This window comes from Charadrius vociferus, unplaced genomic scaffold (assembly GCF_000708025.1).
Source record: "Charadrius vociferus isolate BGI_N301 unplaced genomic scaffold, ASM70802v2 scaffold883, whole genome shotgun sequence".
In the NCBI taxonomy this organism is placed as follows: domain Eukaryota; kingdom Metazoa; phylum Chordata; class Aves; order Charadriiformes; family Charadriidae; genus Charadrius; species Charadrius vociferus.
Genome location: NW_009647740.1, coordinates 1,068,836 through 1,093,736, shown reverse-complemented (window position 1 = coordinate 1,093,736; position 24,901 = coordinate 1,068,836). Strand labels below are relative to the sequence as shown.

At 40.7% G+C, this 24,901-nt stretch overlaps 1 protein-coding gene across 1 annotated transcript in view; it reads left to right on the top strand.

The window, feature by feature from the left end:
* LARGE (like-glycosyltransferase) overlaps positions 1–24,901 on the top strand; it is a 201,806-nt gene that overhangs the window by 114,590 nt on the left and 62,315 nt on the right. The window lies entirely within an intron of this gene.

Here is a 24,901-nt window from a genome sequence, read left to right as displayed (position 1 = left end):
TACCACTCTTTCCCACCAAAATAACAGGAATCAGGAGATTATTAACATAGGAAATTATTTTTGCCTTTTAACTGGTAATGCTCTAGAATCCTACCTGGGACACTCCTCATTGGAATAGAATCATTTTAGTATATGGGAATTATGTGATAACATATCAAATACATACCTCCGTGAACAGAATCATCTCAAAAATAGAGTAGCTGATGTCTGGCATAACGAAGCCTCTGCTACTGTGTTTTTGAAAGTTCTTGTTCTGCATTCAACGCTTCTTTCCCTTTTTTTAACATTGCGTAGTAAACTCCATCCAGTGATGTCAGCAACTGAGCTCCCTTCTCATTTGGAAGTGTTTTTTATAAATCTAAACCGGGCAGTTCAGCATGACTGCAATGAGGTGAAGCTAAGGTAAAAAACCTTGCCTCCTTGCAAGAAGTTTGTTGATTCAGATCCTCCACTAGGATTAAACTTGAACCCCGTGCTGATAGGTCCCTTCAGTTCTGGCATGTTCACTCTTCCAATTAATTATTAAAGTCGGGTCTTTTATTGATAGTGTCTTCTGTGTCTCCTGTTCAAGGAAACAACTTATCTGAAAGCACCTTCTCCAACCTGCTGCCCAAGAAAAAAGAAAAGTATGCCCCCCCTTTAAGCTAGTATGTAGAGGCATGTGGCATCAGGAGGGGTTAAACAGCCAGATGTTCTTGGCAGGTAAGTCCTGTTAACCTGCCAGTTGCCTAGCAGGAAAGGAGTAACCTGCTGACTTTCCCTGGAAAGGGCTTGGGAAGCTACTGAGAAAAGCCAGAGATGTAACAATAAGAAGTGGTGCAAAGGGAGCATCTCTTTTTCACAATGTTTCCTTTAGCTTTTACCTGCTATACTTTTATACTGGTAGATTCAGCACTGAGTCTGGACCCCTAGGAAGAAAATTCCTTTATCTGGTACCCTGTCAAATCCCTAAATAAAGACCTTTTTTCCAGGGAGAGGGAGCCAGTTTGTCCAGTTTTTCAGATGCACTGTTATTAAATCAGGGTGAGTTGCAGGTGTTCTGGCTCCTTTGAGAATCCAGGCTCTCTGAACAGTATTCACATTCTTTCTTCTTAGGAGCTCTCTTATTTTTATTCTTTATCCTCTATTCACTCTCTTTCCCCAGCAGTGTAGCCCTCACAAGCTGCGTACACCTGAGGAAGAGGAGGAAGGGCGAAAGGATTAAGGTAACCAGCTCAGGAGCCGTTCTCTCCTTCCCATTCCCTAGAAGTGGGTAGAAAGAAGCCTTCCACTACCAGTCTGCCAAAGCTGTAGCTCCTGGTTCAAGACTAGATTGTGTTATGATTAATGAAATGTGTTTAGCAGTCTCATTTGAGCTTTTAATGGTCTGTTATCTGCATTATGGCTTTAGCATACACTACATGATTGATAGCCTGTTTGGGAGTAGGAGGCACGGTAGAAGGCTGCTTTGAGGTGTACAAGCTGAAGGGAGAGAGAAGTGAAAATAGCTCGATAGCTTCTGGAAGTGCTATGGGAATCCTTTAGGATAGGTCTCTATGGGGGCCAACACATGCACCTGTACCCAGGGTAGTTACCTGCACTAGCGAAGTACTGTGTTGGGCTGATTATTGCTACTGAGAAGTGGCAAAAATACACAGTGGCAAAACACTGCATTAAGACAGTTGCATGGTTTCTGCTACTCAAACAAACTGAGATATCTCTGTAAGACACTGTGGTATGCCAGGTTCATACACCTTTTCTTTTCTGTATATCTCATCCTTTTCTGAGAGCTGTAACGTGATACTGTTCTTCCCTACATCAGCAGGGTAAACACAGCTCCCTCCTGAATCAATCAATTTCCCATGTCTTAAGTTTAGTGGGAGGATTGCTGACATGCAGATTGGGATGTTATTTTGCCACTTGTTTTGCCAGCCATGAGCCTGAAGGGAATATGTTGCAGGTGAGAGAACAACCTTCAGGAGTACCTAGCAAGCATCTACAATTTAAATTTAATGACCTTATTTAGTGAAGTACTTAATCATAGGCTGAAGTGTAAAAGCTCATGAGTACTCTCATTGACTTCAGCAAGGTTGAAAATGATGATGCACTGAGATACAGCGTTGGGTTTGGGCTGGTAATGTCTGAGCCTGTCCTGGCTAATAGATTCAGGGCCAAGTGTTGCTCTCCACCAGCATCCTCTTTTATCCCCCTCATTGAACAGTGTCTGCCAAATGTGGTCTGTCCAAGTGCAGAGGAGAAGATGCAATGTACTAACTTGCTATTAGCCCTTTGATGCTGAAATTTAAGATGAAGTTTAAGATCGTTGAGTTTAGCATTGGGAAAAAGATGGAGCAGTCAGTAAAATGTCACAGGTGACCGTGATGAACTGCTGCTCCCCACTGCCATGTGCTGTGGCAGATGATGCATGCCTGACGCTGCAGAACTCAATGATCCCTATAAAAAAAATCTCTTGCCCCCAACTCATAAATTCTTAACACTAAAATAGTTTTGTAACTGAACTTCATCAGGTTAAAAGTGTTTGTGGCAAGAGAGTGGAGCTAACTGGAAAACTCCAGCTTCTGTAGAAAATGAGTTTTAATCTGGCCTCTTTTGCCCAGTTTCTGAGCTATCATGTGTCATACACTGTTAGTATAATAATTTTGATCAATTTTTTATGAATGTTTGGAATATGTCACCTCTGTGTCCATCTGAACATGCACGTATCAATTTGCTTGTCACCTGTCTACCTGTTTGTACCGTGTAAAAGATGTGAGCTTTATCATCCATTTATTCATCTTCCTGGGGATGTTCATGAATTATTCTGGTCATTTAATGCATCCTAGCTCTGCATTTTGTGGGTATCTGTTCTTGGTAACAATAAATCTGTCAGTTTAATTGCTTTCTCTTTAGCCTCAAACTTTTTCTCATTAAGTCGATGAGTAATCTTATATTATTAAGGATACTAGGGCAGAAAAGTTGTTACTGGTTCTCTTTCAGTTCTTTTATTTAATAAAATTAACTATCTAAATAATAATCCCTCCCCACTGTTTTCTAAATGGTATTGCTTCCTGTTAGGCAAATGGGAGCTTCAGCCTGTTTGCTTTTTAATTAAAAGTAAGTTTTCAGCTACCTCTTTCATCATCAGAATTTTCTGTCACCTTGAAATGAAGGCTCTGGCATTGTCTTTTAAATTATTGAGCGCTGGCCGACCGGGGGAGTTCAGTTTAGAGTATACATTAATCTTCTTAACTACTCTCATCAAACTGACTGTCCAGCCTGCTATGGTTTCAGTACTCCTGTTTGCTGTCCCTCCTTTGTTTGTCTACCCACCTATACATATAAAACACGAATATAATCTTTCTGCATGCCTGCTAATTACTGAATTACATATTCTTTGTGTCCTGACGTGTTACAAAGCATTTCCCAAGGTCATGTCTGACATTAATAAGTTGGTGTAGAGAGCTTTCCCTTTGCCACTTGGTTAGCAGAAATGGAGTTGAAAGCAGCATAGCTGGGGGAGTTACTTCAGACCCTACGGGAAAACGTTATATATCTGTCTTTTCTTCTTTTCCTTCAAATTCTCTGATTTGCAAAAGATCTAAAAAATTAATCCTTTAAGCAGAGCTGAACTAATTTGCAATCTTAACAACTATTTAGACTCTTCTGTGGAAACAAGAAAAAAGGTTAGTGAATTACGCACATTAGTGTTGTCAGCGTATTGGCAAACTTTGTTGCTCATGAAATAAGTTGTTAAAAATCCATAGCGGGTTTGAGAAGGAGAAGAGCAGTTCCACCAGGTGGAACAGGAGGGATCTGCGCTCTGCTTCCCATCTCTGCCACAGTGGTACCTGGGCACCTTACTGCTTCTGCAGTGCTGGTCCTGTTTGTGGTTTCCTTTCTCCTTCCCATTGTCTGTCTTGCCCAGTCATCACAAGTTGTGCACCTAGCACTGCAGAGCGCTGGATAAGCTACCCCTGTACAAATAAATTGTCCGTAGGAATAAATATTTTCCACACTGAGCCCTTTTCACATTGGGAATTCACAGTTCGGTCTGATTTATGTCACATTTAGTGTCAGTGGAATAATTGTGTAAGAATTACTGTGGAGATGTGAAGCTGTAGCTGTCTGGTTTCATTGTGGTTGCTCAGATGCTATTGGGTGCGTTCCTGAATGATAACTGTCAGACACTTTAGAGGGCAAATATTGTCTCCTGTGTATTTCAATATTTGGTGCCACACATGATTCTGGTACTTTCTTCTCACAGAGTTTCTTCCCATGAAAGCATCAAATTAGATGTACTCTTACAGTGATCAAGCAGCAATTTACACATCCTGCTATGCTATACTGGTATCATTTAAAAAATAGTGGTTGGATCCCTTTGCATTTGGGAAAGTTGTTAGTTTTAATTTAGCTTGCTCTTCTAAGGAGCTAAACTTGGGCTGCTATGGATTAGAATTCATGAAGCCCAGTTTCCCAAATGGCAAAGACTCTCCTACACAGCCTCGTGCTCTATGGAGCGTGTCTCGGCCAGAGGATGGCTTGCCAGCAATCCTGTTCTTGGTCTGACAGCTTTCTTCACCAACTTGCCCAGAATGAGAAAGTGGGAGGTTGTTAATCAGCAGCAAAGCCAACAGCCGGTGTTTTTATGAGAAAATATATGAAAAATGCTTCGTTCTTCTATAGTATAAATTTAGCGAGCCAAATTCTGACCTGCTACGAGTTGGAATGGCTCCATTTTATATAAAAGGAGTCATACCTGCTTACCGTCTCTCTATATTGGCTCCTTCAAGTCAATGTGTGTAAATGGAGGGTCTTCATTCCCTGTTACACTGTCTCACACCACCGAAGCCATTTTATCAGGAACCACAGCAGCTGCTATTGCTGACATCTAAGACCACCCTGTTGAGTATATTTTATTCAGCTGCCCTTCAAAGCCAGCAGTGCTGTGTTTCGTGGGCTTGACGGTGCTGGTGTTCACTGGAGCACCTATGACAGATAGCATCCAAGGACACAGGTGCCCATGCAGCAGAACACATCAAATTTTAGTCTAGACCTAGATACATGCAATACAGTTTCCTTGCTCAAGTATGGTCCACAGTAAAAGTTGAAGCTGATAAACGGAAATAAACCTGAGAGAAGAGCAAATTCCTTCTGCAAAGGGACTAGGACCGGGGGTTTTGTAGTGTCAAATCTAGACTGAACTTAATGATCAAAGCTGCTGCAACATGCTTATAAAGTGGCATATTCTACAGAACAGTCCACTATAAACAAAATAAAAAAATCATAGAACTAAGTCCAAAGTTATGAAGCAAATTAGTCAGTCTTCAAAAAAGTGATGGACGTATTCTGAACATCTCCATTACCTACAATAATCTTAAAAGCTTTTTCACAAGCCTCTGTGACAACCAGCTCTTAAGCAACTTTAACTGTATCATTTTGTACTTTTTTCTTAGACACTGTTTTCCCTTAATTACTGGTTAGCCTAACCAAAGCAAGTATATATGAAGGACGGTTGGGTTTTTTCTCCCCTTCCCAGTCAAATATGACTGACTTACCAGTCTCATTCAGGAATGTATCTTAACCTGTCACCATGGAAAACATTTGATGTCCCAAATGTGAGATTGTAGAATCAGTTAATATGTCAGGCAGGTAGATCCAGACTAATTACAAAGAAGAAAAATTAAATTTAACACACACCTTTATTGACAGTAAGTAATGATGGGAAAGGAAATTAAGCAGCAGCTCATGATTGTTAAGTGGTCCACAAGTACATCAAACTTCTTATGAAAGCTGCTGTAGGTTTTTGGCTTATACTATGGAAACATTTTAGTATGTGTATTATCAGGTGCCTTATAGCTTACGTCAGACCTATGCTCTATAATCATAGAATCATCATAGAATGGTTTAGGTTGGAAAGGACCTTGAAGATCATCTTGTTCCAACCCCCCTGCCATGGGCAGGGACACCTCCTACTAGACCGGGTTGCTCAAAGTCCCATCCAGCCTGGCCTTGAACACCTCCAGGGATGGGGCATCCACAACTTCTCTGGGCAACCTGTTCCAGTGTCTCACCACCCTCAGGGTAAAGAATTTCTTCCTAATATCTAATCTAAATCTACCATCTTTCAGTTTAAAGCCGTTACCCCTCCTGATAAGGAGTCCCGCCCCATCTTCCCTGTAGGCCCCCTTTAGGTACTGCAAGACTGCAATAAGGTCTTCCTGCAGCCTTCTCTTCTCCAGGCTGAACAACCCCAACTCTCTCAGCCTGTCTTCATAGGAGAGGTGCTCCAGCCCTCTGATCATCTTCGTGGCCCTCCTCTGGACTCACTCCAACAGGTCCATGTCCTTCTTACGTTGGGGGCTCCAGAGTTGGATGCAGTACTCCAGGTGGGGCTCCTTATGCTTGTTTCCATTTTTTTTCCCTGCATCGGTACATGCCACAGTTGCAGGCATATCTATCCTGTTAGTTTCTCTCTCCTTCACAGTGAATTACTGATAAGAGTATATCCAGAAATTGTTAGAATTATTAAAAGAAGCTCTTTCTTTGTTACATTGTTCATCAGTGTTCATCTAGCTTCTGCTACATACGCACATGTGTATGTGTATAGTTGTGTGATCCAAAGCTCACTGAAATTACTGGATGTTAGGTCCTGGTTTTTATTGTGTGTTTATTCACACAGACTTTCTATTTAATGACTGTCCACATAGAACATTTGTTACATGTTTTTGCTGTTCTTGAGAACAAAGAATACATATGCTGTTTCCCAAACAGTAGAGTTGGGAAGAAATAATAATAATAAAAATTTATATTTATTTTATCTATCTTTCTTTCCTTTCCCCTTCAAAAAACTATTTATTTCACCTTCCATACAGCAGAGGGAATAATAAAGTTTAACTGGAGGTAGATTTTCCCTCTTAGCTGTCATTTAAAGGGACAAGGTTTGTTAGACCTAAAAATCAATTCACAGTACTTTGTTATTTGATGCGTCTATAATGATTTTGTACAAATTACTATTTTTTTCTACTTTTTGTTATGGCTTGAAATTAAAATAAAAAGCCTAAAAGGATTGATTTGCTTTCTGCAATAAGTAGGCATCCGGTATGAAAAGTGGCAGCACCTTTATCTACTGAAGGGAGATATTAAGGATTTGCATTAATAACCAACTCAGTTCTTCCCCACTGGGTTTTCTTCCGGCCAAGATACTAGTCCAAGTAACAAGAAATAGCTTGAAGTCCTTTCATCCTAGTTGACAGTGGCTAGAGAATTAAGTCCAAATCTTTGCATTTTTTCCACCAACTAGATTATTTCATTCAGTTCTTCAGCCAAATGGAGGCAAACCAAGCTCAGATGTTCATTTGCTAATGTTCATATTGCAGTTTGCTAAATGTGACTTCAAAAAACATTTTCCTGGAAGCAAAGAAATTTCTCTCTGCCCCAGCTCAGCTACGACTTCAGATATTCCTCACTACAGTCCATAAAACTCTAGGTATGCCTCTCTCTGTTTTCCTTTCCTAGGCAAGCTGTGACTCACAGTTGCTGATGTGGGCAATAGGAGATGTTTCGTATCTATTGACCCTACCTGAGCAACTCTATCCACAATGTTGATTCTCCCTTCTGGTACTACAGAAAGTATACCTCAGGAGGAAAAGCTATGTCTTAATTTCTTGTTTTTCCCCTTTGTTGTTCTTAGAGGTCAAAAAATCCTTTGTTCTACACACGCTGCTTCTTTTCTTAAATAGCAAGCTATTCCTTACTACCCACTATTGTTTATGTTAAACAAAAAATTGATAATCCCTTTTCTCTCTCAGAGTCTGCTAGCAGACTGCTAGTGGTTAGTACGAACTCACTGAAGTGACTGACAACTTTACATTAAGGAGAATTTCTGTGTGTAAACCACTCAGACCACAGAGGGACGCTACCTTTCTGGTCTGGAAGCTGTCCTTGTTCCAGTAACACATTTGCATAACATTGCAATCATCTTGGTTGGGGGAGAAGAGTATGCAAGGAGATAACTTTCAAGGTACATTGATTTATCCTAATGCTCTTGCCAGTGAGTCACTGCTGTTTTGATCATTTTGTTTTTTGAACTACAGACTCAATAATAGATTGTAAGAAGCAAACGAAGGGAAGTTTTTTTCTTTCTTGCAGCAATTTGAAAAATAATTTTCATGTTTCATCTATGCAAAGATGATTTAATTAAATACTTTAATCCTGACCACAAATAATTTATGTAGTGGTTCAGTGAAAGAAGCCCAGCATTGTCTTGTCATAGAGCATTTACTTAATCCTGTCGTACCTGCTTGATAATTACTCCCTCAGATCTGTCCTTGCATTACAAAATTAGCTTAGAGGACTTGGAGAAAAAGACAAGAGAAAAAATCCTTCAAATTAGTTAATAATTTATGATTGCTGTTCAGCCCTCATTCAGTCTTTCTGAGGGGTGAACCTTCCCATCTGTTGTGAAATGAAATAACATTAGTACTTTACAGTTTCTAGAGCTGACCAGAATCTGGTAATGATATATAGAAGATCTTTTCTCCACCTCCAAAACAGATAATGATCTCTTTTTAATGCCTTAGTGTCTTAAGTCACATCTTAACATAAATCTTCCTTTCCTTCAGTGCATGCATACTCACGCATTTCTCTTCTTGCAGCATTGATCTTATAAGCTTAAATGGGAAATTGTTTATTTTCCTTTCGTGGAAAGGCAGGAGCCGAGTTCCTCTTCATGTGGTGATAACAAATGGAAGGCTGTCCTAGGATTTGATCTATGCCTTGGAGTTTGTTTCCTCATGCAATTAATGGGCTGAGCCGAAGTGACAGTAAGAGCTTCAAATTCAGTCAGAAGGTCACATCTTATTCTAGAAGGAAAGAAACTGGTACTTCATGTATTGTAGAGGGAGTATTGTATTCTTTTATTTGTTTGGTTTGGTTTGGTTTGCGTATGTATGTACCATTGAAAATGATCCTTGCATTTCTTGTGCCAATTTACAAAGCACTGTTGACAGTCCCTATTTTACAGCATTGAACACAGAGAGAAAATCATACAAATTAGAAGTAAAACAATCTTGTGAAAAAGAGGTTCCTTTCTGAAAACCCTTAGGGCATGATAGGGAACAAGTGTAGGTCCAAGCTAAAAGTAGCACTAATGAAGTGGGGAGTTAAGAAATGCCCCAGGGGGACGCTTAAGTCACTTCCAGGAGGAGGCTGGAACTGGGTGGACTAAAATAAGAGCTAGTTAGGGGGCATCTAAAAAAAATTGTGCAGGGATGATTTTACAAGAGTTATTTGGAGCCACCTACATTATCTTTTCTTTGTGAAGAGTAAATCCTAGGCAGGTCTGTCTGTTTGGGACTACACAGTTGGATATTATGAGTAAGTACAATATTTGCACTTTTGGGAAAGAATCCTAGAGAAAGAAGATCAGTTTTGTCTTTTAAAAGGGCAGACAATGGAAGCTAAAGTGAGATGCTGAAGGGAAACTCTCACAAATCTCCCAGGTTATAGAATCTGTTCTCAGTGCCTTTTCTAGACATCAGAACAGATTAACTGTAAATGTCCCATTTACTGGATGCTTTTGGAGGCATAAACTGATATCCTGACAATTTTGCTTGGAGTGATATAAGAAATTTTTGCCATCATCCCTTCATTACTTTTCCATGAGCTTCATTAACAGATTTTATGGGGACTCATAGTCCCTCTCACTCTCCATACAGCCATTATAAAGGGCCAGTGAAGAGGGCTGCAGCTAATCCAGATGGCTGAACGCTGAGGTGAACTAGGTAGGCAGTAACTCCTGCTATGGGGTGATAATTTCTCAAATTAGTGTGCTTGCTTCTACAGCATTTATGTGACTGAGGTCTGAATTAATTCCTTCGGTGTTAAATCCAATGGAAGCCAAGATTTCATCTCTAGATTTAACTGGGTTTTACTGATCTTCCCAATACGCAGCCAAAATTGGCATCTACATCATCCCTTTTTTTGACTTACTGCCTTTCTGATCTGCAAATGCGTATTAATTTGTTGCTATTTTTCAGTACTTGAAAGGCAATCCATTTCTAATTTGCTAAAGTATTAAATGTGTTTCTATTGTAATTTGTATTTATTATAGTGCTTAATAGATCTGCAGCATGACTGACAAAAAGGTGACATCAGCTTGCGCGACATGGCATTACAAGCCAATAAAGGGTCTGTCTTGTGATCGTCTGGTGGGTGAGGGTTTTCTTTTTTTTCTCCCCAAGGAAGACAGAGGGTGAAGCCCTTTGTTTTGTAATACCTTTTTTTACGCAAAAGAGGCTTATCATACAGATAGGTTGCGGATAATTTTCTTTACCTTATTTATCTCATACATTTGTTCCCTTTTTAAGAGCAAGTACAGTGTGTCATCTAATGTCTGTGGTTATGAGGGAGTGTTAGCCAAGTCCATTTTATAGCTTTCAATTTTTATATTGTCTTCCATCTTGTCCCTAGACAGGTGAAGAGGAGAATCAAGTAAAGGGGAAATTTACTCATATTTGATTTGCTGTTCTTAGCCTTTTGATTAAAGAATTCATTGAGATGCAAGATAGATTCGAAACTCATAACAGCGTTTTACCGCTTCATAAAAGAAATGTTGCTTACACTTCGTGCATTAGTAGAGATTAAGGGGATTAACTGATATCATAACTTCCTGCTCTTTGCATGCTTTCCTGCAGTGGTTGCACAGCTGGCTTACTGCATTTTGATGTCCTCAGATTTCTTAGTACTTTTATGCCTCCCTCTCGTTTTATTGTGGAAGTATGGTTTGTCTTTATCTAGACATTTTCAGTATTTGAGCTAATCATTTTGGTTCTTCTCTTTAGCATTTTTGAAGGAAAGCTTGCACCCTAAACCTTGCTATAAAAATCACTAACATAAAGCAGTTAAACTAGGCTTGGGTTAACAAAGAGACACTGTTGTTTAAATTTAAATCTAGATGGAGGTTATACACGTAACTAACAAAGCAGTTCACAAAAGTTTTTCCAAGCTGCTGATAGGCCCCTTGCTTTTAACCACAACACACAGGCACTTTTAAGTTCTGCTGCCGTGCCTGCCTACCGACACTGTCATTTTGGTCAAGCCAGACAACTGCCAGCTATTTTCAGCATAAATCCATTTTGCATCTTGACTCTCCTGCACCTAACCTTTCAGAAGGTCCAAACAAGTTGACCTCATTACAGGGGAAGAGTACGAAGGAGAGTTTGTGGGGTGCTCGTGCTACATTTTACATACTAATGTAGGGGAAGGAGCAGATGGCCAGAAGAGGGAGGACCTGCTTGCAGGCTTTTCTTTAGCCTGTAAGGGTTTGAACCAACTTCTCCTGTCTCTTAAAAAAGTGTCTGTAACAGCTGGCTGCAGGCAGCTTCTTGGTGAGGCCATGCTGCTGTGCACCAGGAATGCAAAATTAATGAGGCTGGAAAGGGAGGGAGAATAAACAGGAATGATCATAACGCAGTCATTCACCGACGATACTTCTCTGAGAGGGAAAGTTCTGGATTTTCTTCCAGAAACTGCTTTTACTTCCCAAAGAGAGCAAGGTTTGGAGTGCTTTTTCTCACCAACACTGTTTCAGTATTCTCTTAGGCTCTACTAGGTGGATTTGGGAACAGGCAGGTTGTTTTGGGGTGCTTTTTGAACTCCCATGCAGATGTGTGTTTCCTTCTTTCTGGTGTTTGTTTTTTCCATACGTGTATTTCTGTGGTTAAAATGAAGTCTAAGCTCTTCTTTGCTTTTCAGTTTGTGCAGCCACTTGTAACTATTGAGTGCCAGTGAATGCAATTCCAAGTTTCTCTGATTATATTTGCTTCTGAGGCTAAAGAGAACAGCCTCAGTTGAATACATATATGTATGTTCTCTCTGTTTTGTAAGCAAAATGGAGAATATTTTCTTAAAACTGGACACCAGACAGTTTAATAGTTTGTAGACTTCTATTCTGATCTTCTGTCTTCCTATAGCAGAAAACAGCAATCAACACAAAAGTTGAATCCTAGACTAACAGAACTTGTCTCAAAGCACCTGCGTACGAAGTTTGAGTGATGCTTTTTCGCAGATGCAGATGACATGTGAGGCAGGCTGCAGTCTGACCAGGTGAAAAGCTCTTCAGCTTCCAGGAAGAGAACCAAAGAGACTTTTCTAAACATTAGGACTGGTAGACTTTACACTCTTTTTGCTTTTTACCCATATAATGTCAACGTTATCCGGAGAGCAAAATCCCAGTAATGAAGTCTGGGTCTCTCCCCATCTGTCTCACTAAATGCCACTTGGAGCAAGCGCCTTTTCATTTGACAATAAAATCAATGAATGAAATATTAGAGGCTTGAACAATATGATGTGCAGAATACATTATGGGAGTTGTTGTGTTTCAGTGGACAGCGAGTCTTGCCCTTTCTTCCCGTTATCATCAACATATCTACTTAATGAAACTGGCACCTTCTGCTCGTCTCTCACCTCTTTGCTTTTAGACTTTAACTCTTTTGTAACACTTTAAAGTCTCTCTGGCTCAGGGCTGTGTAATAAAATCCTGCACTCTCTCTGTACTATTGGGCTCACATTTTTCATGTTTGTCTCAGTCAAAGCCAGACCTGTGCTAACTAAATAATTAAACAACAGAGAGGGAGAAGGAGCTTAACTTGATTTTCATAACACTTGTTTTTATCCCTTTACTCAGTTGAGACAGCCTTCTTCCTCTTTGCTCCAAGGTTCTTCAGAACAACACGAATCACTTAGTGCTAAGCCAATAAACAGGAAAAAAAGGGATATGTCAGTGCTGAGGTGGACTTTAGTTAAACATCCTAAAACCTCTGGAACTATCCACAGAGATTGATCTGCAAAAGACTGAAGAATGGGTTTTTTTTATTGCTTTTTCCAAGCCTTACTGCATTCTCAGTCAGGAATATTAACCACTTCATTGTCATGCCTGCAAAACGTGTCATACATGTAGTGAACAGCTGTAAATTAAGAAAGTAGACAGTAACTAATGCTTACTAGCAATCCATGAGACATACCATACTATTCAACCTTGGAGCTCAAGGTACTGTGAGAGTGATGGCTTCATAATTTTATCTTTGTGCCAATTTTGACTCTGTAGCATTGGACAGGGTTATCACATGATGGCAAAACTGAGTCAATGCTATGTATGATTTCAAGTTGAACTTATGAGTAGATGCATTTTCAGCAAGAGAACATCTCGACCATCAACCACTTTGCCCTGTAAATCCAAATGTCTCCAGGGTACAGATTAAAAGACAGAGAAGGACATGGAGAAAGAATGGTTGTGTTCAAATTTAAGAGCAGTTCTCTGCACATTTATTAGGTATTTGCAGTGCTCCATCTCTCGCTGACACAATAACTTGCAACACTGTGTCAGGATAAAATTTTCCATTCTGTTCTCCAGGTTGTTCTTTTCTTCTTATATGCACATCCACTATTTAGCCTGACTGCAGAATCATGCCCTACTTAGACAGGCTGAAGCTCAACAAAGAAGTGACCCATCTGTGATTGCACAGCCGGTCAACATTAGAATGAGGAACAGATCCCGAGACTCTTGAGCTCATCGCTAAAGCATGAAGCTTCTGGTACAACCACTGTTTTGTTGTGTTTTGTCAATGCAGAAGCATCTCTTCCTCTGTAGGCTCAAGATGCAAAACGGCAGGTTGTTGTTTGGTATCAGAGCTCTATCATATTTCCAATTGTAGGACTAATTGTGCTTGGTCATTAGATGTGAACAAATGTTTGCTGTGTCATCTTACTATCTGATCCTCCTGATGCATAAATAATTCTTAGCTGTAGTGTTTGTGAGCTCCAACCTGTCTTGAAGCCCATAATTAAAAGGATAAGGTGAGCTGTTTACATAAACCAGTTGTCACTATAGTAAATGCCATTAATAGCATTGGCAAGAAGTGCTAGGCAGGTAGCAGCATCTTACTGCAGTCTGTGTCTACTGAAGGAATGACTCCTGAATTTTCATTCTGAAAAAATTGAATAGGCTGGTAAAGACACATAGCCAAAGTAACTGCAGAGCTTGTTTATTTTTTAACAGTAATGAACCCAACAAAGGGGAAAAAGTAATATCAACATAGTTGGATTTCACAGAATCACAGAATCACAGAATGGTTAGGGTTGGAAGGGACCTCTGGAGATCATCTAGTCCAACCCCCCTGCCAGAGCAGGGTCACCTACAGCAGGTTGCACAGGACAGCGTCCAGGCGGGTTTTGAATGTCTCCAGAGTGGGAGACTCCACCACCTCTCTGGGCAGCCTGTTCCAGTGCTCCACTACCCTCAAAGTAAAGAAGTTCCTTCTCATGTTAAGATGGAACTTTCTATGTTCAAGTTTATGCCCATTACCCCTCGTCCTATCACTGGGCACCACTGAAAAAAGACTGCTCCCATCCCCCTGGCATCCTCCCATTAAGTATTTGTAAGTATTAATAAGATCCCCCCTCAATCTTCTTTTCTCTAGACTAAAGAGACCCAAGTCCCTCAGCCTTTCCTCATAAGAAAGGTGCTCCAGTCCCCTAATCATCTTCGTTGCCCTTTGCTGGAGCCTCTCCAGCAGTTCCCTGTCCTTCTTGAACTGGGGAGCCCAGAACTGGATGCAGTACTCCAGATGCGGCCTCACCAGGGCAGAGTAGAGGGGGAGGATGACCTCCCTCGACCTGCTGGCCACACTCTTCTTGATGCAGCCCAGGCTGCCATTCGCCTTCTTGGCCGCCAGGGCACATTGCTGGCTCATGGTCATCCTGTTGTCCACCAGGACTCCCAGGTCCCTCTCCACAGAGCTGCTCTCCAGGAGGTCAGCCCCCAACCTGTACTGGTGCATGGGGTTATTTCTCCCCAGATGCAGCACCCTACACTTACCCTTGTTGAATTTCATCAGGTTTCATCAGGTTTCAACACCACATACAATAACTTGGTGACCTTTTTCACATTCAGTGGGCAACTACAGCCCTTTTCTACTAAATATGGCATTGTTTTTTTCTGGTTTGGTTTGGTATGGTTTGGCTTTTTTACTTGTCACCAGAAAACCAATCCTTTTCATTTTTTTTCATCTTGGGTTTTTTTCTGCCACTGCTTCTACATTCTGGGACTTCTCTGATGCTCAGAGAAAGTACTTATGATACATACCTACTGATTTCTTGCTTACAAACAATCCTGGTGTGTCCCTTGATTCAGATGATTTGTTCCTTTTAAATAAAAAGAAAGGGAGTTTTATATCTTGCTGTTTATATACAATAACTGCCAAAAAGGATATGAAGTAGGAAGCTGTGCACAGTTTCCATGAACAGTCTCTGGAATATTAGAAATCTCTTACCTTCTGTCCCTAATTGATTGCTAATAAACAACAGTTTACTATTCCAACAACCTCAAACACCAATTACTGAAACCTGATGAAGTGTAGTGAAGCAGTGGTGTTATCTTCATTTTACAGAACAAAAGTGAGGAACAGAGAGCCAGCTGCTAACCTGTTACCCTGAAGTGAAGCTGAGTTAAGTTTGTTCAGTTAATGGAGGCAGCTTAAGGTTCACATCGCTATAGCTGAAATGAGCAGCTGCCGGAATGTCAAGAGGAAAGTGATACCTGGAATCCCAAGGGATGTACCCAAAGTAAGTCTAAGGCAGAGCAGGACATAGCATTCAGGGATGTGGCAAGACAAACTCGGCCATCAGTGGACCCATTAAGCTGACAGCTGCTGAAACCACGACAAAAGACTAGCTGAGTGGGAATTTCTAAATGATTCCTGGCAGTGACAGTTTAGGCACTAGGCCACTAAAAAGGATGGTTTCTCTCAGTATCCAAGAGCAGTGCTCTGGGTCTCACAAGTCCTTGAGTCCTCATAGATAACGACTTGCCTCCCTGGTGACCTTGGAAATGTCACTCCATCACCATGTGCCTCGGTTTCTCCTGCTGTAAGCAGGTCTCTCCTTTCCTTTGTAAAGCATTACTAATGACAGGCATTGCATAAGAGTTAGATTATTGATTACATATTGCAGCCTGCTGCTCAGCTCCCCACTACTGAGATGCATTTCACAGATGGGGTTAGTGCCAACAAAAATGTGTGTATCAAGACCTTATCCCCTTTCTAAAATTGGTACAGTTGCGACAGACAGAGTCACGGTGCATGAACAGTTAGTTTCATGCTCTTCACACACTTCTCCAAGACAGTTTTATTGCATTATCTTTGGCAGAAAAAAAGAAGGCATTTTTTGTTCAGTGATCACGTATTCCTGCATAGCACAAATTCAAGCCATGGTTTTAATAGCTTGTATGTTCTTGAAACAGCGAGCACAGTCATTTAAAAATATCTTTTCTCTCAGACCAATGCCTGAATATTAGAACTAGTGAGTTGGAATTCACTGTGTTCACAAGGACGTTTTGCTGCTTTCAGAGCAAGAATTTTTCAATTTTGTAAGAGTGTGATTTTTTATATTGAATAAATTAAAAATTAAAAGGGAGACCATGAGGAGGAAAAAGCAATATCAGGGCACACAACCTTTAAGCTGCTATTGGCGTGAATAAAAAAGTGAGGTGTGTAGTCAGAGCAACGAGTATATCTCGCTGACGTCCTGCAGCCTGCTTAGGAGAGAATACCCATCACCTCAGAGAGGGTTCATTTCAAGTCTCCTATTGCTGTCAATTAGATGTCAGTTCTGCTGCTGGGACATTTTGTGCTATAAACAGTGAAATAAAAACTGAGGTGAGGGGGGACAGACTTAGCAGCACTTGAAGCTGGTATGGGCATCCCTTCTGGTCTGGCTTACAATTTCACAAGAGTTTCTGTGGCCAGGTTCGTTCTTCCCCAAACTCCATGCTGGAGCACATTTCCTGACGAAGTGTCAGGCATATCCTTCCCTGCCAGGCAGAAAACAAGCAAAAAATTCCGTGTGTGTCCAAATCATAACGTCTTCAAATTCTTCTTAAGTTGCTGACAACACAGGAGCCCTGTTGTTGTGGGCGCATGAAGCCTTGCCATTGTCACAGAAAACCTCAAAAAGTTTTGTTCCAAAGTAAAAGGTTTTTTCTACACTTACTTTCTTCTGCTCGGCTGCTGAGAATCCATTTCCCTGAAATTCTGCAGATGAAAGTGCTACAAACATTAATGATAGATTTGCTAGCTTTGCTGTAGTTTGCTGGACTCCTCACAGTCCTCTTCATTTTTCTAACAAGCTCCTTGGAGGAGAGCAGAAGATGCGTGGAAACGAAATATATTCTCCTCTTTTGATTGATTTAATTCTTTCATCTTTCCTTATGAAGATGAACTGCAGATTTAGCTCTTTGGCTCAACCTTTTCTCAGTCCAATTCTGTATACTTCATCCTCTTGATCACCTTTTGTGTATGATTGTGCTTTTTGAGTCCTCCCTCCTACCACCTACAAAACCCTTGTCATGTTTCTGTGCAGACTCTTGCTGAGTTATTCTTCTTCTCTGGCCCAAGTTGCTGTAACTTGTTTTGCCCTGGCCACATCGCCACCTCTGAGTGCATCCAAAAGTCAGCTGGTATCATGGCTTTAGATCCTTGTTCCAGCATTGCCAGTGTCTTCCTTTATTCCTTTCACTAGCTTCTTTCTCCTTCACTGACTCAGCGAGGCCCATCTTGTCTTCCCCTGCCCTTGATGGACTGTCTCTACTTCTGCTTCACTTGTCTACCCTCCTTTCTTATCAGGTATTCACTGCCTGTCTCCTCTCTTCCTCTCCTGACACCAGTGTGCTGTTCAGTATGATGCTCCCTCCTCGGACAGTCCTGCAGTACCTTCACTGAGCTACTCTTCGGCCTCCTTCTCATCCAAGTTACTCCTTAATAGCTGTCCATGAAGTTTCTCTCTATGAGCAGTTAGTCCACTAAGAAGGGCTAATGCCTGTTGGGAAACAGCAACATATCTGATGCAAATGAGATATCAAATAAAAAAGCTTGTGTAGGAGGCATTTTTCCCCGAAACTTGACTTTACCCCATGTAAAAGAGAAGTTCTTCGGGGTAGAGACTGCCTTTTCCTATACTTGCCTGTAAATATACTGTCCTGGTTTGAGGTAAAACAGAAACAATTTTCTGTTCAGTAATTTTACTTTTCAGTTAAGTCTCTTCTAACTAACCCTCTGAAATTAACGTTGTATTCTTCAGACAGTATCGGCTTCTAGCAGAGATATGTTCTGACGTTTATAATTAATACCAAGGCATGGTATGCAGAGAGGCTCTTGCTTATACTTATTTCTGTAACACCCAAGGCCAGGTAACTGTTGTGTGCCCTGTTGGAAGGTCGGAAGCAGAAGAGTGTAGAGGGGTCCCACCGGCATGAAGCAGCGGACGGGACAGGTGACCCAAAACTGACCAACAGGGTGTTCCGTCCCATCTGCCTCAAGGTCAGCGTAAAAGCTGAGGGATCAAAGGGATCAGTCTCTTTCTTCAATGGCTGGCATCCAAGGAGGACTCTGTCTGTTTCCTCTGCCTGTGATCCCAATCTGTGCATTCCGGAATCCAGATCTAGATCCAGTTCCTGTCTATCACTGTGTCCAGTCTAGGATTTTCCCAGTGCCTGCTGGTGACATTATCATCACCCTGGGAGCTCGATATACCTTGTATGTATTGTATATATTTCATTATTTTCTCTTTTTTTGATAATATTATCTTTTTCTTTTTATTATTAATATTTCATTGAAGTAGTTTAGTTTATTTTAGACTCATAAGTCTCTTTCTCTCTCATCCTTCTCTCCCTGAAGGGAGAGGTTGGGGAGAGCATCTGTCATTCACTTTAGTGGCCAGCCCAGGCCAAACCACAACATATACACATACATATCTGTATATTTTATGCATGTATATATGTGTGTGTGTATGTGTATGCATGCGTATGTGTGCATACACATATAACGCATACATCTGTTGTGTGTACGCACACCTGTGAAATTAATGCACCATAAAGGTTAAAGTATTCAATTCTGTTGAACCTGGTGTATCCTGCTCTGTACAGCCATATGAGAAAATGTCATTTCTGAGTTTCTGGGGGCACACAGACTTGTGTTACAGTGTACATACAAGATTTCATGTGCATATTTTACACTGGATCAATGGGAAAATTTCTAAAAACTTCATAGAGGAAAATGCCGAGAGTTTTTGTGCTTGAAATATATTTTCAGAGAAAATTCAGGGCATTTGTTGCATGAGAAGACAGAATCTTTTTCAGGGATGAAAGAGGACATGGCAGTAGAAGAGAGGAGTAAGTTTGGGAGCAGGAAGAAACACGAATTGATATAGACAGTGCAAGAATTGCACAGGGCATCAATAGTGAGGATGAAAAGCTTGAACTTGACAGTGATCTGAAGAGGTGGATGAGAGATGTGGCAGGAGAAGTGGAAAATTTTAGAAACCACATATTTTGTATGAACCAGTGCAAGATCAGGGACTGGAAGGCCACAGAGAACAGGTCAGTCACTCAGGCAAGACTTAACAGGAAGTGTAACACATTCGGTCAGTATCAATCAGCTTAAGTACACTGATTTCACTGAAGTCATGCATTTATACCAGCTAAGGATGTGGCCTCACACATTTCAGAAAGGAAGGGTGTCTTATGCAAGTGTTTGAAGGATAAAGAAAAAGAAATCAGGAGAAGGCGAGAAGAGGAAAAGGACATTAATGAAAGATTTTAACTCCAAGTTGTGCAGAAAATAACCCAGCTTCATTGTAGCGTTATAGATTCAGCTAGTCCTATGTTCGTCAGACTTGGAACTGGCCAATTTAGAAATGTTCCAGCATTCAGAATATGTACCTTTTCCCCTCTTTCCTCCTGTCACCTTTTTATTCTCTATTTCTGTGTCCCATTTTGGTAGCAGCACTCTGCAGTTTTCCTGATTCCTGCCAAGCTTGAATCTTAAATTCTTGTTGAGTTCTTCTCCTGTTCTTTCAGCTTACACTGAAGACATGCATTGCACTGGCAGTACTTGGCTGTGGCTCCAGCATTCGTGTCTATATTAAATTCCTAATGATTTAAACCACAGCTGTTAAAGTAGTTAGAAGTAGCAAGACAGAGTTCTGCTCTGTTCTACTTTAATAACCTCCACAGTGTAGAAATTGCTTACTTCTTATGTTTTTAAAGGCTGAAAAATACTTTGCACTTGCTTTTCACTTTGGAGGCCTGTACCAAATATACCTACACCTTGTGAAGGTAACAACCAGGAGACCTGTGCTGAAACAGATCTCTCCTGTGGTATCGGCTCACCCTTTGGCCATGGGCGGTCAAAAGGTGGCACCCCATCCCCCACCTCTTCCCACAACTCTAACATGCCTTTTTATTTTCCCTTTCTGGAAACAACCTATTGTCCTGAGGACCACAGAAAGTGCAGCTCACCCAAAGTATTTGCTGTTGGTCCGTTGCCCTTACTGTGATTGCAGTGGAGTCGTGTGAAAGCCACTGTGGTCTCTCAGACAAAAAAAAAGAAAAAAAAAAAGGCTTCCACTAAAGAAGATGTTGCAAGTAGTTGGAATAGCTATATTTTTTTTACTACTACTTATTATTGTTTGTAATAGCAAAGTACCTCAAGGCAAGAGCTGAGGCTAGGCTCCTTTGTACCAAAGACTCTAGAGAAGGTAGAATTGTCTAAAACTGAGAAAAATCAGGGCAGAATAGGAAAATATTGTTCACAGGCACCAAGATTGTACTGGGCATCAAATGAAACTAGCAGATACCAGACTCATCATAAATAAAAGCTGATAATTCTTCAGATGTGCCATGTGGCACAAGTCACTGGAAGCCGGAGGACCACTATTAAGAAGTGCCACTGTACAGCTGCCCTGTTGTGCTCCATGCTGCACAGCTGCTACTCCCTGCGGCTGGAGACGCAATACTGTGCTGGATTGGTCTTCAGCCTGGCCACATGCAGCTGCTGTTATTCTTTCAATAGAAACTAGCACACAGTTATTACCTCCGAGGACTTACATTTACAATATGTGAGGCAGGCAAAATGGGAAAAGGGGTAAAAAAGTTAGTGTTATCTCCATTTTTATTAAGGGAAAATCGAGCAAGACGCCGTTACGTGACCTGTCCAGTGTCATCCAAGAAATCAGTGTCTGAGCTAGGAGCTGAGATGAGATCTGGAGTCCCCTTTAGTGCCTGAATTAGAGGATCATGCTTTCCCATCCATTAGCCACCAAAAATCTATGAAGTGAAAGCGGAATCGAAGGCATTGTCAGGCTCAGAAGTATCTCTTTTTCCATGGAAACCTCTTCCCAGCGACAGCTAAGCTTTTGCAAGGAGAGAAGCACTTCTCATCATGCAAGAGCTGTCAGGGAGCTGTACCGTGCAAAATGCTGTAGCTCTGCAGCTGCCTTCTGGAGAAGTCTCGTCCCGCAGCCAGGCACCATACAGCCCCGTTTCCAACAATCCACCTGTAATTCTGCCTGCTCAATAATTTTTCACCATAGTCATGTCAGAATCATAGCCTTGGTTTTTGTTGTCTGGCTGTTAGTGGTGATGTATGAATAAGTAAGAAAGAGCTTCGTTTTCATAACCTAAGTTGTGCCTGGAGTAACAGAGTGAGAGGAGTGCATTTAATCATAACTGCAGGGCCAGAGCAGAAAACAATGACAGAGCTTTTGCTGTTAGTGATGGTATTTTATTATAATAGCTCTTAGGAAGAAGAAACAGGCAACTCGGAATGCTGAACAATTCAAATTCATTATGGTAGCCACCATGTTCTCATCTGCTGGAAGAATAACTCGCATAACTCTCTTATGCTTGCCTTTTACAGAAGGCCCTGGTGGGAAGGAACTCTAGCCCTTCTCCTCAGAAAATCTGAATTCAGATTGCGGTATGATCAGAGGTGAAAAGAAGCTGGTGAAAGTTTCTGCAGAACAACAGGCACCTTGCAGGGAAGGCGTGAAGAGTGGCAGAGGGGCATGTTGGGGCTGATGGATGGTCAGAGAACTGTGGGCAAGAGGAGCGTTCACTGTGTCTGCTCAACACCGTGTATTGCTTTGGCCAGTGCCTCAGTTCTATAACTTCATTATTCATTTGAAAAAGTAAATAACTGAATGAAGTAACTGGTAATGCTCAGATACACTGGACAGATCACAATGATTCATTAATATAAAAAAAAATTTGATGAAAGCTTTAAGTGAAACATTTTTAGTTCAAAATTGGAAGGGCAAAAGTTCTGATTTTATTTTGTTTGAACTTTTAGATACATAGAATAATGAGGTATATGTGGCATATATTATGCACCTATATTATGTGTCACATTGTTTGATATTATTTAAAACGAGGAGGGTCGTACATTTAGATGTGGTTATTTTGGTATCTTCAGATTAAAATATTTGGGGATTTTTTTCCAGAGCATATTTCTGTATTTCTTTTTTCTATACTGATTCAGAATGAAAACATTTTTGGTAACCATTAATATTTGCTATGCAGCTGAAGTTCTGGTTTCCTAATCACTTCTGCTCTAAGTCAGGATCATAGAGACAATGTAAAAGGAAATAAAAATACATTCTTCTTTGGCAGAGACAGCAACACTATTCCAGCCTAGAGAAAACGGAAATATAGCTAGAGTAGAGATACAAAACGTGTCTTCATAACTTCCTGCAAGGTGGCTTGGGAGACAGGCATTCGCATCTGCCTAGTAGGTTTTAGACACCAGCAAGAGTTACAACACTTGACAAGTTGCATAATGCTCTACTCTAGGACAGCACGTGAACACCTGCACATTCCTAGGCCATTGTAAAAGCAAACTAAAGTGTGTTAGCTAACACATTTTACTTTGTATTTATGACAAGCTAAAAGGACATGTATAGGCAGTTATTCCAGCTCAGTTGTTACACAGTAAGTCGCATTACCTGATCTGTGTATCTAAGCCCTAAAGCTTACATGATGTTAATTTCTACCTTCATCCATGTGCCGTATCAAACCTCAAGGAATATTGGTGAGAGCAGGATTTGTTCGGGTGTCTTCAAAAATAAAGGGAAAAAGAGGAAGGAAATGATACAGCTACAATAAATATGTGTGAACATAATTTCCTAAGTCTTTTCAGTTTATCTTAGCATGAGAAATAATAACTGAGAAATAAGTAATTCAGGGGTACATTGTCAGAACTGAGATTTTGGACTGGTAGGTGGGAAAGGAAAACCATTAACAAGCAGCAAGGTTTGTTCATTTTTTATTATTCATCAGTTTGAAGGCTGAACTCTGTGGCTTGTTGGGAAATGCATGGGGCTGAAATAATGAAAGCAGATTGATGCTCCATGGTAAGGAACTTCAGTATCTGCTTCTTGCAAATGGAATTCTAACATTTCTTTTGATGTTAGCAGTACTATCCTGAGAAGGATCTGTGGACTGCTGAGTTGTGAAATGCGCTGTTAGAATATGGGCAGGGTCACTCACTTCCTACCAGCTGTGCCAATCCATTCCAGCCCAGCTGCACCTGCATTTTTTATTGTGGGTTTTGGTGGTTTTTTTCTCTCATCCTTTACTAGCCATGCTAGCTTCTTATTTTGATTTATTCTATCTCATCTGTAAGGGAGTGGTTGTAAAGAACAGGCAGTCTTCCAACACGGAAGCAACAAGTGTTGGTTTAAATTGTTCCCTTCAGCCTTTTTTGGCTAAGACTTGTTTCAGTCAGTTGAGAACCCTTTCATATTTCCTCACAATATATGGCTCGTGGCACCTCATGTGCTGTCTAGTTGGTTCCATATGTCTCACAGGTTAAGAGATGTTGCAGTTTATCTGTATGAACAAATCATCAGCTGCTTAGGATGCATCTGCCTCTAACCTGTCATTTTATTTGTTCTCCTGTGCATTGCACTCTCTTAATATTACCGATTTTGAGTAGCACCATTGATGTGATAAATGTGTGGTGGTCTTTTATATGATCCTTTCTGCTCTCCCCCAGATTTTCCACCTTCTTAAAAAATGAAGTATGCAGTATAATGTGAAAAATTAAATATATATACTATATATGACATATAATGGAAAAGGAGAGACATCATTAGACAATGAGGTCTGGTGAGGATTGGCATGTTGTGATAAGGATAGAGTGATCAGGATGATCCTGAACAGTGGTGTGAAGTGGACTTGGAAATCTCTCAAAGTTATTTCTAGATTGATTTCTGTTCACTCCTTGCATCCTTTTGTAGTGTTCTGATTTATTTGTTTTATGCATTGGCCACTTACTGCTGCTCACACTCTTTGAAACAGCATTTCAGACACATGTGGGAGTTACTGACATTCCACTGAATTAGAGATACCACAATTACAGGAGAGTATTGCAATCACCTGACCTATCGTAACATCTTCCTAGATGATTATAAAATTTAATTAATCACTTCTGTCTTTATGTCTTGCTTCTCAGCCCGATCTTGTCTTGGGCCATACTGAAATTTCAGTAATACAGCTATGGTCCTACATAAGCAACGTATAATGATCATTTAATGCTTTCAGTGCACTGCTGTGACCGTACATCCAGTTTTATGAGCATAGCTGGGATTTGAAAATGTGCCTTCAGAGGATAATGCTTAATTGCTTTCTCAAAAGGTTGCAAAATAATTTCCAGTCCCAGTCTTAGTGTCCTCACTGAGCAGGTTCCTCTGTCAAAACACCATTCCTCTTCCTTTCTTTGACGAGATCCAAATACAGTTTTCCCCTTCCCTCCATCCTCTGTCACTAGAGCATCATTTCAATCACTTCTCTTATTTACATTTTATACAGCACATTTCAGGATAGATAATTAAGTCCTTATCTATACAAACATTCATTTTTCAGTTGATTTTTAAACAGTGCAAACCTTCTAGACACATTTGATTTAAAACACGTTTTACTCTAGCTGAAGCCAGCTGCTAATCAATGTAAGCTAAACCAAAATAAGCCCATCTAAAACTGAAATCATAATTTCTATGCAGCATTCCACACAGGCTTACCTAAATGACTTTT